The sequence below is a fragment of the Myodes glareolus genome, chromosome 3, assembly GCF_982192425.1.
Source record: "Myodes glareolus chromosome 3, mMyoGla1.1, whole genome shotgun sequence".
Taxonomy (NCBI): Eukaryota; Metazoa; Chordata; class Mammalia; order Rodentia; family Cricetidae; genus Myodes; species Myodes glareolus.
Window position 1 is genome coordinate 41,342,090 of NC_142028.1, and position 14,790 is coordinate 41,356,879.

A 14,790-nucleotide genomic window follows, 5' to 3' on the forward strand; every position below is an offset into this window, starting at 1 on the left:
ATAGACAAGAGGATCTCTGTGAATTTGAGGCCAACCCGGTCTACAAGAGCTAGTTCCAGGACAGGCTTTATAGCTACAGATAAATCCTGTCTCAAAAAACCAAAAAGAAAAAAAAAAAAAAAACAAAGAGAAAAGAAAACCGAATTTTAAAAGATACGAAAGAATTGAATGCAGGCAGTGGACACAAATTATGAGAAGGGAAATAAAGTTAATTGTTTCTCTAATTTGGTCATGAGCTTTGAGGTTGAGGGGTGGATAAGTATATTAAATATCGTCTGTACTGAAAGTATACAATTTAATGTGAAGTTCCATAGCTTCCATTTATATGCTAATTCCAATTGCAAAGAAGTTCATTATGTAGTATAGACTTTAGATCTGGATAATTTTCTTGTGCAATGTTTTTATTTACACAAAAGTGTTTTAAAATAAAGTATATAAAATAATATTAAAATATTTTAAAAATAGAAAGAGGGAAAGAAAAAAGAATTTAAACAATCTAGAGATTACTCAAAATGTATGGAAGAATATGCAAAAGATATGTTACAAAAATTTACTTGAAAGACCTATACATCTTTAAACTTTGGGATTTAAGGGAAAAGAGTTAACTCAGAGTAGATACCAATAGATACCTTACTGTCTTTGGTCTTTTCATATATGCCTTTCCCCTACTAGCTGACCAGGTTAACATTATTCTGTCTCCTAACAGTGCTGGTAGCATAGCACAGATTTTATTTTTCATGGACAAATTTGTTGCATGGTGAATTTTATTAATCATCAATCAATAGAAATATTCCTTGTCAAATAATCTACTAAAAACAAAGAGTGAACAGTCCCCTCACCCAGAGTTCAGAATGGCTAAGTGCCTTGGTGAAACCCCCAGACTTCTAGAATATTCCCTTTATAGTCTCTCACAGCTACCCTGAAAATAAGTCATTTGCTATCCAGCAGTGAATTTCACAGGGCTACAAACCCTCCATAACAGGAGCCCTTTCAAGGTTCAGATGACCATGTATCTTCAATTGCCCTGTGTTATTCAAAGGTTTTCCAGAGTCACAAATGTGTTGGTCTGATGGAAAGTACAGAGAGCTAAACTGGCTTTGAATGGTAAACTTTGGTGGGTAAACACAGCTGAAAAAAACAAAAAATAAAAAAATAAAAAACAAAAAACAAAACAGCGTGTGATTGGTTGACATTGTAGACACTCCTTTCTCATCAAGAACAAGGCCAGTCAATACCAACAGACTATAAATCAGTCACACTTCCCAGAATTTGGTAAGCCTGACCTTCCTGACCCACAGTCAAATGATCACACCTTGTATCTTGCTTGGAAACCCTAAGGTTTTGCCTCATAAAAGGGGATTTTCTCTGAAGATTTACATTACCTACTCTTCAGGTTCTTGTGAGAGTCACTGATTTGTTCTAATATTACACAAAGACAGAAACATAAAAGATGGTGGGAAAAAAATCTATTCTTTTCGTCTGCCCTGAATCACTGGCCATTAAAAGAAAAAAAAAATCAATTTTGTCCCAACCTCATAATAGTGGTCAAAGGTTAGAGTAGAACCCTCAAAATGAAGAATAACCTTGGATTCAGGTTTACAGATCCTTTTGGCTGACAGGAGCAAAACACCCCTTCCCAAAATACCTCAGGTACACACTGCTAAAAGAGGTTAGGATGCAACTGAAGCAAAAGCAAATCTTTTGACAGAAGTCAACAGGAGCAGAAAAAGAGACGTGCACGCCAAAGGAATGAGGGGATTAAAATGGACAAAGATGAGGACAATAGTGTTGTCTGTTCTGACTTCTCTGGGAGCGACATTGTTTTCCAGATCATCTGGCAGGATATAACACACATCTGCTCAGCGGTTATCTGAAGACAAAGACATATTGGTTGCAGCGTCTGTTTGTAATATTGATCACTCCCCATCCCTGTTTCTGAAACCTAAGTACCTAGGAAAGTAGGAACACAGTCTCTTAGGAGACATTGTGGAAGGAACTGATTAATATTAGCTGCCAAGTAGTCAATGCTGACTATTTATTATGGTCACCTTCTAAATCAGCACTCCAGTAGAAACACATACTCCAGTGAGTCTTCTGGGTATTAGGTGATGGGTAATAGAACTTTGTTTAAGTGAAGAGTTTCTCAGGAGAAATAAGCTCATTTCTTTTCTGAAAGATTAGGATTCTATTTCTGTCAACAATTGGCTCCATGTTAAACATTGTCTAATAATGTGTGCGGTGGTGGGACCAGGGGTGGTGCATTAGATAGTAAAATAGCATTTCTCTGATATGAATTTAAGATGGAATAAATTTACTTGAAACAAAGCCAAGTATAATCATTAATTCACTGGGTGGATAAGTGTAATGATTTGCTTAACACTATGAAACTTCAGAAAGATTCTAAAGACAGATCAAGGAGAATCTTCAGCACTGACACATGGAGGTCGCTCAGTAAATATTTTAAACATTTTCATGTGTGTTTGATTAGTTTTCAGCTACAAATTAAACACCTGCATCACAAAATGGCTCTTAAAACCTGTAAGCAGTGGTTCCTAGTTTGTTTTTCTGCATACTGGAGTCCCCAAGAGAGTTTTAATTGTACCATATGGAGCCTGCCCATTAACACAGGTAAGTGCGATCCTCTGGATTTGCTATCAAGATACCAAAGTTTTTGCAAAGTTCCTCAGTGAATGATGTGACTGGCAGCAGAGTCTGAGAGATGGTGTAGCTCAGCCCAGAGGCACGATCTGTGGGAGTTGGTGCTGCCACAGCCTTCTGGGGAGATGTGTCTTTAATAGGCAGCCTCCTTCCTCCATACAAGTACAGTGACCTCAAATGTCTTCTGACAGAACAGCTTCCTCACTGAGATCTATTTGAAAACAGTTGTGTGCTAGGATAAAATTAGTTTGTAAGTATATTTTCTATGATTAACGTAGTGAAAAATTATGACTTATAAAAAGTAAAATTAAAATTTGAGTATTTGGTTGAAGGCAATATTTCATTTTAATTCCAGAATCCAAATTACTGATGTTTAAAAAGAAACTGTAAGTAGAAAAAAAAATACCTAGCTCTTTTTGTTGGCTATTTTATTTCTTAAGTCAAGGTCTCACTACACAGCGAAAGCTAGTCTACGACTTACTATATAGCCAGACTGGCCTCTTGAACTCAATATAATCCTTCTACTTCGGTCTCTTAAGTACCTCCATATCCGTCTATTATTCTCTAGATCTCCAATTGCTTCCTAAAAATAGTAGGAAGTTATTTTGCCTTCTCTCTTCCTCCCTCCTTATCTCACTTATTTCCTTTTATTCTTCCTTCTCCCTTTGTTTTTCACTCCTGCTCTTGTGTTTAGTTTGTCCAACTCATTTGAAATTCAGCATATTTATTAATAAATAAATTAGATGTTTAGAAAGATACTAAAATTTCAGGTCTATTTCCAATGTGTCTATTAAGCACATTAAACCCTCATTTTTTATACTGTAAATCTAAGTTTTATGAGAAGTACTAAAATACAAATAAATACTTAAATTATACTTAACCCAGTTGTCAAAGATAGAAAAGAGCATTCCTGATCATTAGATTATGTTCTCAGTTCTTACAAATCATGAAGGAAATGAACTGTCATGACTACACGATTTTGAAATAACGGACATAAAATTTGGAGTATATAACAGAAAAATTATTTTGAAATAAATAATATGTAAAAAACCTATAAGAAAAAAAGAATGGCAACTTTTCAACCAATACATATGTTTAAAGAATAAAAAAATCAAACATATATGTACACACAGAGAAAACAGCTTTTGTTCAGCAGCCTGCACTGTATTACCCTAGTTGAATGCTGACAATAGTTTTAAGCTTCCATGTAATTAGTACTTATGTTTTATCACCTAAATTTAATGTTAATAAAATGTATAGATGACTCCAGAACTACCTCAACAACATTGCAATTAGAGACAAGTATTGTAAAAGTTATTATCAATGAGCTTCAAATATACACAAAGCACACATTACAAGCTTAGCAAATGAGACATGCATATCATGATTCTCATTTACGTTCTTACACCTGACTCAAAGCCTTTCTTTCTAGCAGACACTAATTTTATTATAGAAATCAGTTTACTTGAACAAGAATGACTCTGTAAGGCAGTCATCACGAGGAAGAACATATCTTATTTACAGAGAAACAGGAAGATGTAGAAAGTGATAGGTAGGCTGGCTGACAATGGATTACATTCTGACTACTACCAAGTTATTAGTTAGCCAGAGTTATATAAGCCTCATTAACTTCCTCTGGTTTGTTCTGACATCGACTTGTCCCTTTCCACGAAGCTTGTTTCCCAAGGGGTCTAGTTTCAATCCTTTTACAGTCCTCTCCTACTGAAGAGTCGGCAAGTTCTGCTTCCCACAAGCCTGCTACGCTGAGGTGTAATTAAGGTTGATCCCTGCCTTCCCTTGACAGTCAGATTCTCTCAGATCTATCATATGAAGTATAAACAAGAAGTTTGTTATTACCCACAACCTTTTCTAACAGAAGAAAAAGGATGAACTGAGAGAAACTTGTACCTCCATGCGGTGTGTAAACATTATTGTTGTTAGCTTTGTGTTACAACCAGACTATGCTCTTACACTGATCTTGGGCAAAGGAAAACTGAAAAAAAATTTAAAAAAATGTGTCTTTGTTTCACAAATTATATTTCTGGAAAATAAGACTATAAGTTAAATGCAATAGTGTCCTTTCTAAAACTGATAGATTTCTGATTAGTAGTTACCCTCAGGAGCCTCAACTCACTGTGCCACGAAATGTGAAGTTCTTATAATAAAAACTGTACTCCAGTTCCAGAATGTTCTGCACATTGAAAGATATGCTTTCTACCCTGGATATGTCCTCAAACTCACTAAGTCCCCACAGCCCCACTTCTGAGAAACAGTATTCCTCTGGCAATGTGATATTTTCTCTCACAGACAAAGTTTAGTGCATGGGTTTTATTTGATTGTTAGAATTTGGGGCACTGGAAAACGATGTTTAGACCTTAGGGAGAGAAGAATAGAGGACAGAGAAAGAAGGAGAGAGAGAGAGAGAGAGAGAGAGAGAGAGAGAGAGAGAGAGAGAGAGAGAAACAGAGAGACAGAAACAGACAGACAGAGGAAAAGTCAGTGTCTGAGTAGCCAGGTCATACTGAGAGGACATTCAGTCCCTGTGTACTCAAGCAGTATTTTTGCATGTGAAAGAACACTTCTAAGTAATCAGAGCGCAGGTGAAAATCCCCAACTAAGAAAGCTTTCAGGCCTAGCAGTTTTAAAGGGCAGGATTTCCATAGTCTGAATAAGAAAAGGCTGACATAATTGCAGGGAAGATTGTGAGGGGGAAAAAAAAGCTTAGACCAAGTTAAGATATAAAAATTTCTGATGGTCTTGGCAATCTGTTTTTACGGATCAATTACAAAAAACAGCTGGACCAGTTGCCAAGGAGAAGACATTGAGGAGTCTGAAGTATGAAGCAGAGATGGTGAAAGCTCACAGCCATTTTGGGTAAATTCCTTGTTGACTTTGCCTTGTTTGTTTGGGTGGGTCATGAACCCCTTAGGGGCAAAAGTGTTGCCAGGAACCAGATCCTCAACTATTCCAGAGCAGTGTGATAACTGAAAATTCTGGTTGAAGAAAATGAACATAATATTTTATTGCTGTCTGATATTTGTATAAGAAAATCCTAACAACTATCTGAGGAAGCTAATATAAGTGTTTTTGGACAAATGACAAAACACAGTTGAAATGAAGAAAATAGAAGACAGTCATAAAGCACCCCCATAGATGTAGCTCTCTCTCTCTCTCTCTCTCTCTCTCTCTCTGTGTGTGTGTGTGTGTGTGTGTGTGTGTGTGTGTGTGTGTACACCTTTGTAAACAGGGATGGACGTGTATTCATACACACATTTTTATTTTCATCAGTACACATATCAGCTCTCATATGCTGTAGAAACAAACAAACAAAAAAAACCTCTGGTTCCTATACTAAGTACTTCCCATCATCAGTTGATGAAGCCAGAACTTGAACTCAGCTCATCTGATCCCTTGTTCATTCTTTGTTGCATTTATGAGGTCCCTTCCCTTCACCTGTTCTTCTGCATAGATCATTTCTGAGACTGTTTTCCCATTCTTTCTACAAAGCAGAAGGAACTCCACTTCATCAAGCACATTTGCTTGGACATGCCCTGGGCAGACTTTGCCAGTTACCATGATTTATTTATTACTACAAATGGAAGGGATTTTCCTACTGAGCATAGACATAAGACTTGCAAATACTTGAGGTCAGACCTCAGTCTCTAAAGACAGGTATGTGTAGTGTTCAGTGTATAAGGGAAATCTTGGGATGCACATATGCTCTTACTACAGAGTTCAGACAAGACTCTGTGATTCTAATTGAAAAATCGTACTTCTGCTAACATTTTCTTACAAAATAAATCTACTATGTCTTCTATACAATAAAACTAATGCTTGAATATATTTACCATTCATATATCTGGAAATAACTTATCTTTACTATTATCACAACATATTTGGGAAGTAGGTCTTTCTTATGAGAGATAGAGGGGGATTTTACAAGAATTTCTAATTATAGCAATAGCAAATGCCCTGCTTATGGAGATGATTAAAAGATTAATTAATGTATCGCACAGTTTGTACCACCTTCTACCCTCCCTCCCTCTTACTATTTATCAACTCCTTTATCTAGGTATCAACCTCTCACTCATGAATGTATAATCCCTGTTATATAGCACCCAGTCACATATTATGAAGGTATTGTGGGTAACAAGCACACAATGAAGACCTATCTGGTTCTTTCCCTAAGCAAAGTTTCTGGCATGTGAGTATTTCTCCATTTCTATCACCTCAGTTCTTGCACATATCAATTAATTAATTTTAGAAGACTCATTTATATATACAAATATGCTATCTAGTGTATTTTAAAGAAACAGATACATTTATTAGTCCAAAGCCAGCTTAAGTTTTTTTGATGAGTTCAGTCATAAATTCCCTGCAAATTGACATAAAAAACTATGAAACAGAGTATATATCAAAACAGGAAACCTATTTTTTAATCTATTTTAAGTCACTATGAGCTTTAGTCTATACAATAGGCTAATACTTGTATGTGAAAAGCCATGTCTTGTCTTTCAATGTGATTTAGAAAGCAAAGACTAACTACTGCTTTTTATGACCCCACCTTACCATGACACCTAAAACACACTAATTTTTAAGATCATATATAAAAGGCTTAAAGCTTATTGAAAACCAGCACCTAAGATTATTCACTGGGAGGATGCAAACTGTAACTATATCTCGAGGATAACTTTTGACAAGGGAAAACCCCTTGTCTACAAACTAGGAACATAATTAAGATTCATACCTTAAGCCAGGCCCACATCCTAAGATGCCACAAGCAGTGAACAAAATGAACCCCAGTCAATCACTGCTTTTAGATTCCTTCAGCTTTCAAATTTACTTCCTATGGATGCACTACTTATTGGAAGAGTAATTATACCTCTGCATATAGTTGTTTAACTCACTATATTTGTACAGTACCAAAAATATTCAAGTGTCTGCTACTTGTTATTCAACACTGGGTGCAATCCTCAATGTGATAAACAGGACCCTCTTGATAGCTTCTGTCTTAATGTGAATAAATAAACACTTCCCATAAAGTCCTAGCGTATGACTAAATAGATTTGAACTTGGGCTCTCTGACAAGTGCAAATGCTCCTGAAGGATGAACCATCTCTTCATGCCATTACCCTTAGCTTTCTTACTGAAGGAATCTAAGAGTAAGGCTGGAGAAATAGCTCCGTGATCAAGAGAATATATTGCTCTTGCACAGGACCATAGTTTGCTTCCAAGCACCCATCACACATTCCTGGTGGTTGACAACCACATATTAATTCCAGCGGATCTGATGGCTTGTTCAGAAGTCTATGAGCACTCACTATACACAAGTGTGTATGTGTATATGTATGTGTATGTGTGTGGACAGAGGCTGCTTGTTTGATTCCTCTTCTCCCAGACACACAAAAACTGTATTAATTAAAATACTGCTTGACCTACTAGCTCAGGCTTCTTATTAACTAACCATTACATCTTAAATTAACCTATTCCTATTATTTTATAATTTTCCACAAGGCTCGTGGTTTACCGGTAAGGTTCCGGGGCAGATATCTTTCTCCTTCAGCAGCTCCACGTCATCCTGACTCCACCTTCTTTTCTCCTCTATCTCTGCTTCAAATTCCCACTTTGCTCTTTTCTGCACTGCCACAGGCCCAATTAACCAATGGTAATAAAACATATTTACAACATACAGAGGGAAATCCCACATCTTATGCGTGTGTAGTATTGAATTGCAAGAAAATTTATTGCTCTTTGTGACAGTTTCCTATAGACAAGAGTTAACAGCTTAAATTCCATCATGGTGTTTTTGGAAGCTGTTTCCCAGTACAATTACACACCAAGCTTGTGAGACAGCTCATGTTGGAAAGTGCGTGATTACGTGGCAACCTAAAACTGTACTGTGAGAGCCGTGTGCATGTGTGAATACATGAATGCATATGAGCACATACGTGTTTCATCTAAGCTTACTGCCCTTCCAGAAATTAAAACGAAAAGCAAAATCTCCATGCTGATAGGAGATGAGAAGTACCAAGTCCATAATTTTTCATTTAAAAGGAAATCTGTGGTAAGCTTTCTGTGAATTTCTTCTACAGAACCTGAAAGCTGAACTCAGAAGACAGGATTTTCACAGCCCTATTTAGCTTCAGGATTTATTTCTGTTTCCATGGTAATTCTGCCCCATAAAACTGCATTACTTCTCCTGGTAAGAAGCTTTTCATTTGTCATGTAAACCAGTAACCCAAATGGTGCCTTAAAAGTCTGAGTCCAGTCCTAAATGCACAGCAAACAGGCTAATATATTTATTTTAAATCAATAGTGTCACTACATTTTAATAACAATGGCATTCTTATTCGGCATTTTATTTGCTACATCAATTCTAAAGTCCTATTTTATTAGCCAGTATGGCCCTTCTGAGTACAACAACGCTGGTGCTGCAGAAGTCAATAAAAGTAATAAATTAAATGTACCAGTCAGTCATTTTTCCTTAGCTCAGGTCTACAAATCCCTCTGCACCCCTGACAACACTGAGAGCCGTATGCTAATGTTTTCCACTTATGCCATTGTTAAAAATTACAATAGGATGAAGGGCTACTAGACAGGAGTGTACACAGAGAGTCGATAGAAAGGAATATGAGCAATAGGTTATTAATATTCTCCTGGACATTTCTTCCTGTGCCTGCTCACACTTGCCTCTTCTCTGAACCTCTGTCACAGGGCTCTTTGATCACCTGTGAAGGATATAAGCCAGAATCCCAGCGTGAGAGCTGGCGGGATATCATTGTGAACGGTATAAGTCACAATCACAGCATTTGAGCTAACGGGATCTTGGGGTCTCTATGTCCCAGTCTACTCAAAAAAGACACAGAAGGAACCCTGTGAGATTATGTGGTTCATGTAAGGTCAAATACTCAGAGGCAAGGCTTAAAGGAGGAGCCAGGATTTTGCTTCCACGGCAGCAATGGCAGACCATCTGCCAGCATATAGTTTTTACTCCTGGGAAGAAAAATCTGTGTCATCCTACTAGAGATGCTTTCTTTATAAGCATTACAAGGAGACTTGGAAGTTGTAAATACATTGTTTTAATCAGCTGAATTAAACTGTGCATTAGCAAGAGTTGTTTGAATATTACTCAAAGATAATGAGTTTTGTTGTATACAGCAATTATATTTATGAAATTCTAAATGAGAGTAGTTGTATTTATTAAATCCTAAAATAGGTTGGATTTCCTGCTTAAGAATTGACACTTCGGGCAATAATTTAAGTGACTAAATGTTTGAGTAGTATTGGTAAAGAGTATATACAATATACATGAATTAATCATGTTACATATAGGAAGCAATAAAATTAGAGGCAAAACCAACTGTCAGGATTGTAGACTGGATTTCCAGAACTACCCACTGAGAAAGGGAATCAGGCTAATGAAAGGCTGACAGTTCTCATGACCAGATTCACTGAAAGGCTGACAGCCATCATGACCACATCCACAGGCTTACTTGAAAAAGTTTTTTTGAAGATAAATTCATTTCTTTAACCAGCTTGTCAACAACTCAGTTTTGCTAGAAACCAGCAGGTGCTCCTTCTTCAGGCTCAGGGTATGAGACTAATGAAGTAGTCATATCACCACACTTCGCTCTTCTTTCTTATCATTATCTGGAGCTTCAATTTAGGGAGAACCGATAGCCTTATGAATCAGTTCAATGCAAGAAAAATCTTTTTAAAGGTCATTATATGGTTAGAGCAACAATATATAAAAACTTTTCATTAGTCTTTTGAAAGAAAGATTAATACTGGCACAAAGAAACACATAGAGAAAGCGAAAGTAAGCAGAAAATCAACTTCATTTTGCATAAAGCATGTCCCACTCCCACCTGTATTTCTTACCACCATGTCTACCTTCACCTTCACCTGTGTTAGGACACAGGCTAGCATGAAGCAGCACACTTAGCCTAGAATGCCTGTATCTTTTATCTCTAATGCAAGGGGTAGCTTGGTTCATTGCTGACAAAAATTCAATCTTATAGTGTACTCCAAAATGAATAATTAAGAAAGCAAAGGGAAAAGAGGAAGAAAGGAGGGAAAACACAGAATTAGGGATGGTTCCAAGTTTAATCACGTCCGGAATTCCAGGAAACAGAGTTTACAGGGGGTTCTAAGAAGATTAGTTTAAAAAGACCAAAAAAAATCAAGTCTTAGGGGATGTACAGACTGAAGGAGAACACAGCCCTTACTGAATCTCACAGAAGATTCACTTTAATAAAATGGCATCCAAAGTCCTAATCAATTTTTAGTATGAATCAACTACGTTCTGCAATCCTACTGTAGCTGGCATGGGCAATGCTGAGAGAATAGGATGTGTATAATAGTACATATGATATATATAACATATATACATATATATGTATCATACACACACTCTGCTATGAATCTCACTGTACCTGACATCACACTGTAAAGATCAGCTGAGAAAGTATAATTTCTCTAACTAGAGAATTTTTTTCGAGGCAGCGTTTCTCTGTGTTGCTTTGGAGCCTGTCTTGGAACTAGTTCTTGTAGATCAGGCTGGCCTCAAACTCACACAGATTAACCAGCCTCTGCCTCCCAAGTGCTAAGATTAAAGGCGTGTGCCACCACTGCCTAGCCTCTTACTAGAGAATTTATAAGGCAGTGATCCAGTGTTTCTAGAAGGTAAAAGGAGAACAAAAAAAGAAGAGGATGTGCTTCTCTTTCAAATTAATGAAGAAATGACATTTTCAGGACAGTTTCTCATAGGTGTTCAACTCTTCTGCTGTTTATGTAATATAGACAACTCTATATTGTATATATATATATACACAAATATATATATGTATATATATATATTTGTGTTTCTGGAATTGAAATTATTAAAGTTAAGAATCATCATTATCACTGTGCACATTAAGAATGTGATTTGGGGAATACTGGGCATATTTTAGTGTATTTGCCATAATGAGGAGGCTCATCCAATGGTAGAGACTTGGATATACAAATTTGTCAAAGACTAGGTCTTCTCTCAGTGAACTCATTGTTTATGAAATAGTCATTTATTCATTCAACTCCCATTGTTTTATACAACTATTACTCTATCCGTCATTTAATTCAATATTTACTCAGTATTTTCTATTATAAACAGGATTGAGACATTCCTAAGAATTTATTAATGAACATATAGAAAAGGTAGCTTCCATTGCTTTACAGAAGCTTCTCAGTTTCAGGGGGTCCCATTTATTCACTGTTGTTCTTGCTGTCTGTGCTACTGGGGTTATAGGTAGGAGGTGGTCTCATGTGCTCATGTGTTGCAGTCTACTTCCCACTTTCTCTTCTATCAGGTTCAGTGTGGTCAGATTTATATTGAGGTCTTTGAGCCATTTGGACTTGAGCTTTGTGCATGGTGATAGATATGGAACTATTTTCATTCTTCTACAGGTTGACATCAGTTATGCCAGCACCATTTGTTGAAGATGCTTTCTTTCTTCCATTGTATATTTTCAGCTCCTTTGTTGAAAATCAGGTGTTCATAGGTTTGTGGGTCTTTGATTTGATTCCATTGGTCAATGTCTCTGTTTTTATGCCAATATCAAGCAGATTTCATTACTGTAGCTCTGCAATAGAATTTGAAGTCAGGGATGGTAATGCCTCCAGAAGTTCCTTTATTGTATAGGATTGTTTTGGCTACCCTGGGTTTTTTTGTTTTTCATATAAAGTTGGTTATTGTTCTCTCGAGGTGTGTGAAGAATTTTGTTGGGATTTTGATGGGGATTGCATTGAATTTCTAGATTGCCTTTGGTAGCACTGCCATTTTTACTATGTTGATCCTACCCATCCAAGAGCTTGGGAGATCCTTCCATTTTCTGGTGTCCTCTTCAATTTCTTTCTTCAAAGCCTTAAAGTTCTTATCAAATAGATATTTCATTTCCTTTGTTAGTATAACCCCAAGATACTTTAAGCTATTTGTGGCTATCGTGAAAGGTGAGGTTTCTCTGATTTCCCTCTCTGTTTCTTTATCCTTTGTATATGGAAGGGCTACTGATTTTTTTGAGTTGATCTTGTATCCTGCCACATCACTGAAGGTATTTATCAGCTGTAGGAGTTCTTTGGAACAAAAAGGCATTCTACTGAATGGGAGAAAATCTTCACCAATCCCGCATTAGACAAAGGTCTGATTCCAAAATATATACAGAACTCAAGAAACTGGACATGAAAATTCTAATTAACCCAATTAAAAAATGGGGTACTGAACTGAAAAGAGAATTCTCAGCAGATGAAGTTCAAATGGCCAAGAGACACTTAAGGTTTTGTTCAACCTCCTTAGCAATAAGGGAAATGCAAATCAAAACAACTTTGAGATACCATCTTACACCTGTCAGAATGGCTAAAATCAAAAACACAAATGATAGCCTATGCTGGAGAAGATGTGGGGTAACAGGAACACTCATCCACTGCTGGTGGGAATGCAAACTTGTGCAACCACTTTGGAAATCAGTGTGTGGTTTCTCAGGAAATTGGGAATCAATCTACCTCAGGATCCAGCAATACCATTCTTGGTAATATTCCCAAGAGATGCCCAATCATACTACAAAAGCATTTGTTCAACTATGTTCATAGCAGCATTATTTGTAATAGCCAGAACCTGGAAGCAACCTAGATGTCCCTCAATGGAAAAATGGATAATACATACACATTAGAGTACTACTCAGTGGTAAAAAACAATGACATTTTAAATTTTGCATGCAAATGGATGTAAATAGAAAAAACTATCCTGAGTGAGGTAACCCAGACCCAAGAAATGAATATGGTATGTACTCACTCATTAGTAGACTGTGGCCATAAACAAAGGACATTAAGCCTATAGTTCACAAGCCTAGAGAAGCCAAATAACAAGGTGAACCCAAAGAAAAACATATAGATCCTCCTGGAAATTGGAAGGAAACAAGATTGCCAGGCAAAAGTTGGGAGCATGGGGGTGGGGATGGGAGAAGGGGAAAGGGGGAGAGAGAAGGGAGAAAGAAAAGACTGGAGAGGGCTTGGGGGAGTGGGAATGTAGAGATGGAGAAAGGTGGGTATAGGAGCAGGGAAGAAGATTTATCTACACTAAGGGAGCCATTTTAGGGTTGACAAGAGACTTTGCTCTTGAGGGGATCTCAGGTGTTCACGGGGATGTCCCCAGCTAGATCCTTGTGCAGCAGAGTAGAGAGTGCCTGAACTGGCCTTTCCCCACTATCTATCACACTGATATTTATTGCGAATATCACCATAGTATCTTCATCCGGCGACGGATGGAGATAGAGACAGAGACCCTCATCAGAGCAATGGACTGATCTTCCAAGGTCCAATTGAAGAGCAGGACGGAGAAGATGAACAAGGAAGTCTGGACCTCGAAGGGTTGGTCCAGCCACTGAGACAGTGTGCCTGTTCTAATGTGAGCTCACCAAATTCAGCGGGACTGAATGAGCTTATGATCAAACCGAACTCTCTGAATGTGGCTGACAACGGGCCTGACTGAGAAGCCATTGATAAAGGCACTGGGACTTGTTTCTACTGCATATACTGGCTTTTTGGAACCCTAGTCTATTTGGATGCAAAGCTTCCTAGTCCTGGATGTTGGTGGGAAGGCCTTTTCCACAGAGCAGGGTTCCCTGCCCCCTCTAAAGGAGGGAGGGGAAGGAAAAAGGGGGAGTGGGGAAGCAGGAGGGGAATGGGAAGAGGGGAGAAAGTGTAAATTTTTGAATGGAAAAAATAATAAATAAATAAATAAGTTCACTTCCAGACAAAACTTAGACTTATATGATGAACAAATAAGTACAATTCTAGAAAAAGATAAATACATCATTATTATAGAGATATAATTTAATGCAAAGGAATGTGAAAATGAAGACTCCTAAATACATCTTGTTTGACAAATGGGAGTTCTTCAGAATAGATGGAGTCATTCAGTTGCTATACAAATTAATCTGAAAGCACCAAGGGATCATCAATTTATGTAGAATATCTGGATGAGCAATATTTTTATGAAACTAATAGATTTCAGTAATTCTCAGATGAGATTGGTAGAATTCTATCAGTTCATTTTATATGTAACATGATAATCTGCAAAATTGTCTTATGTAAAACAAT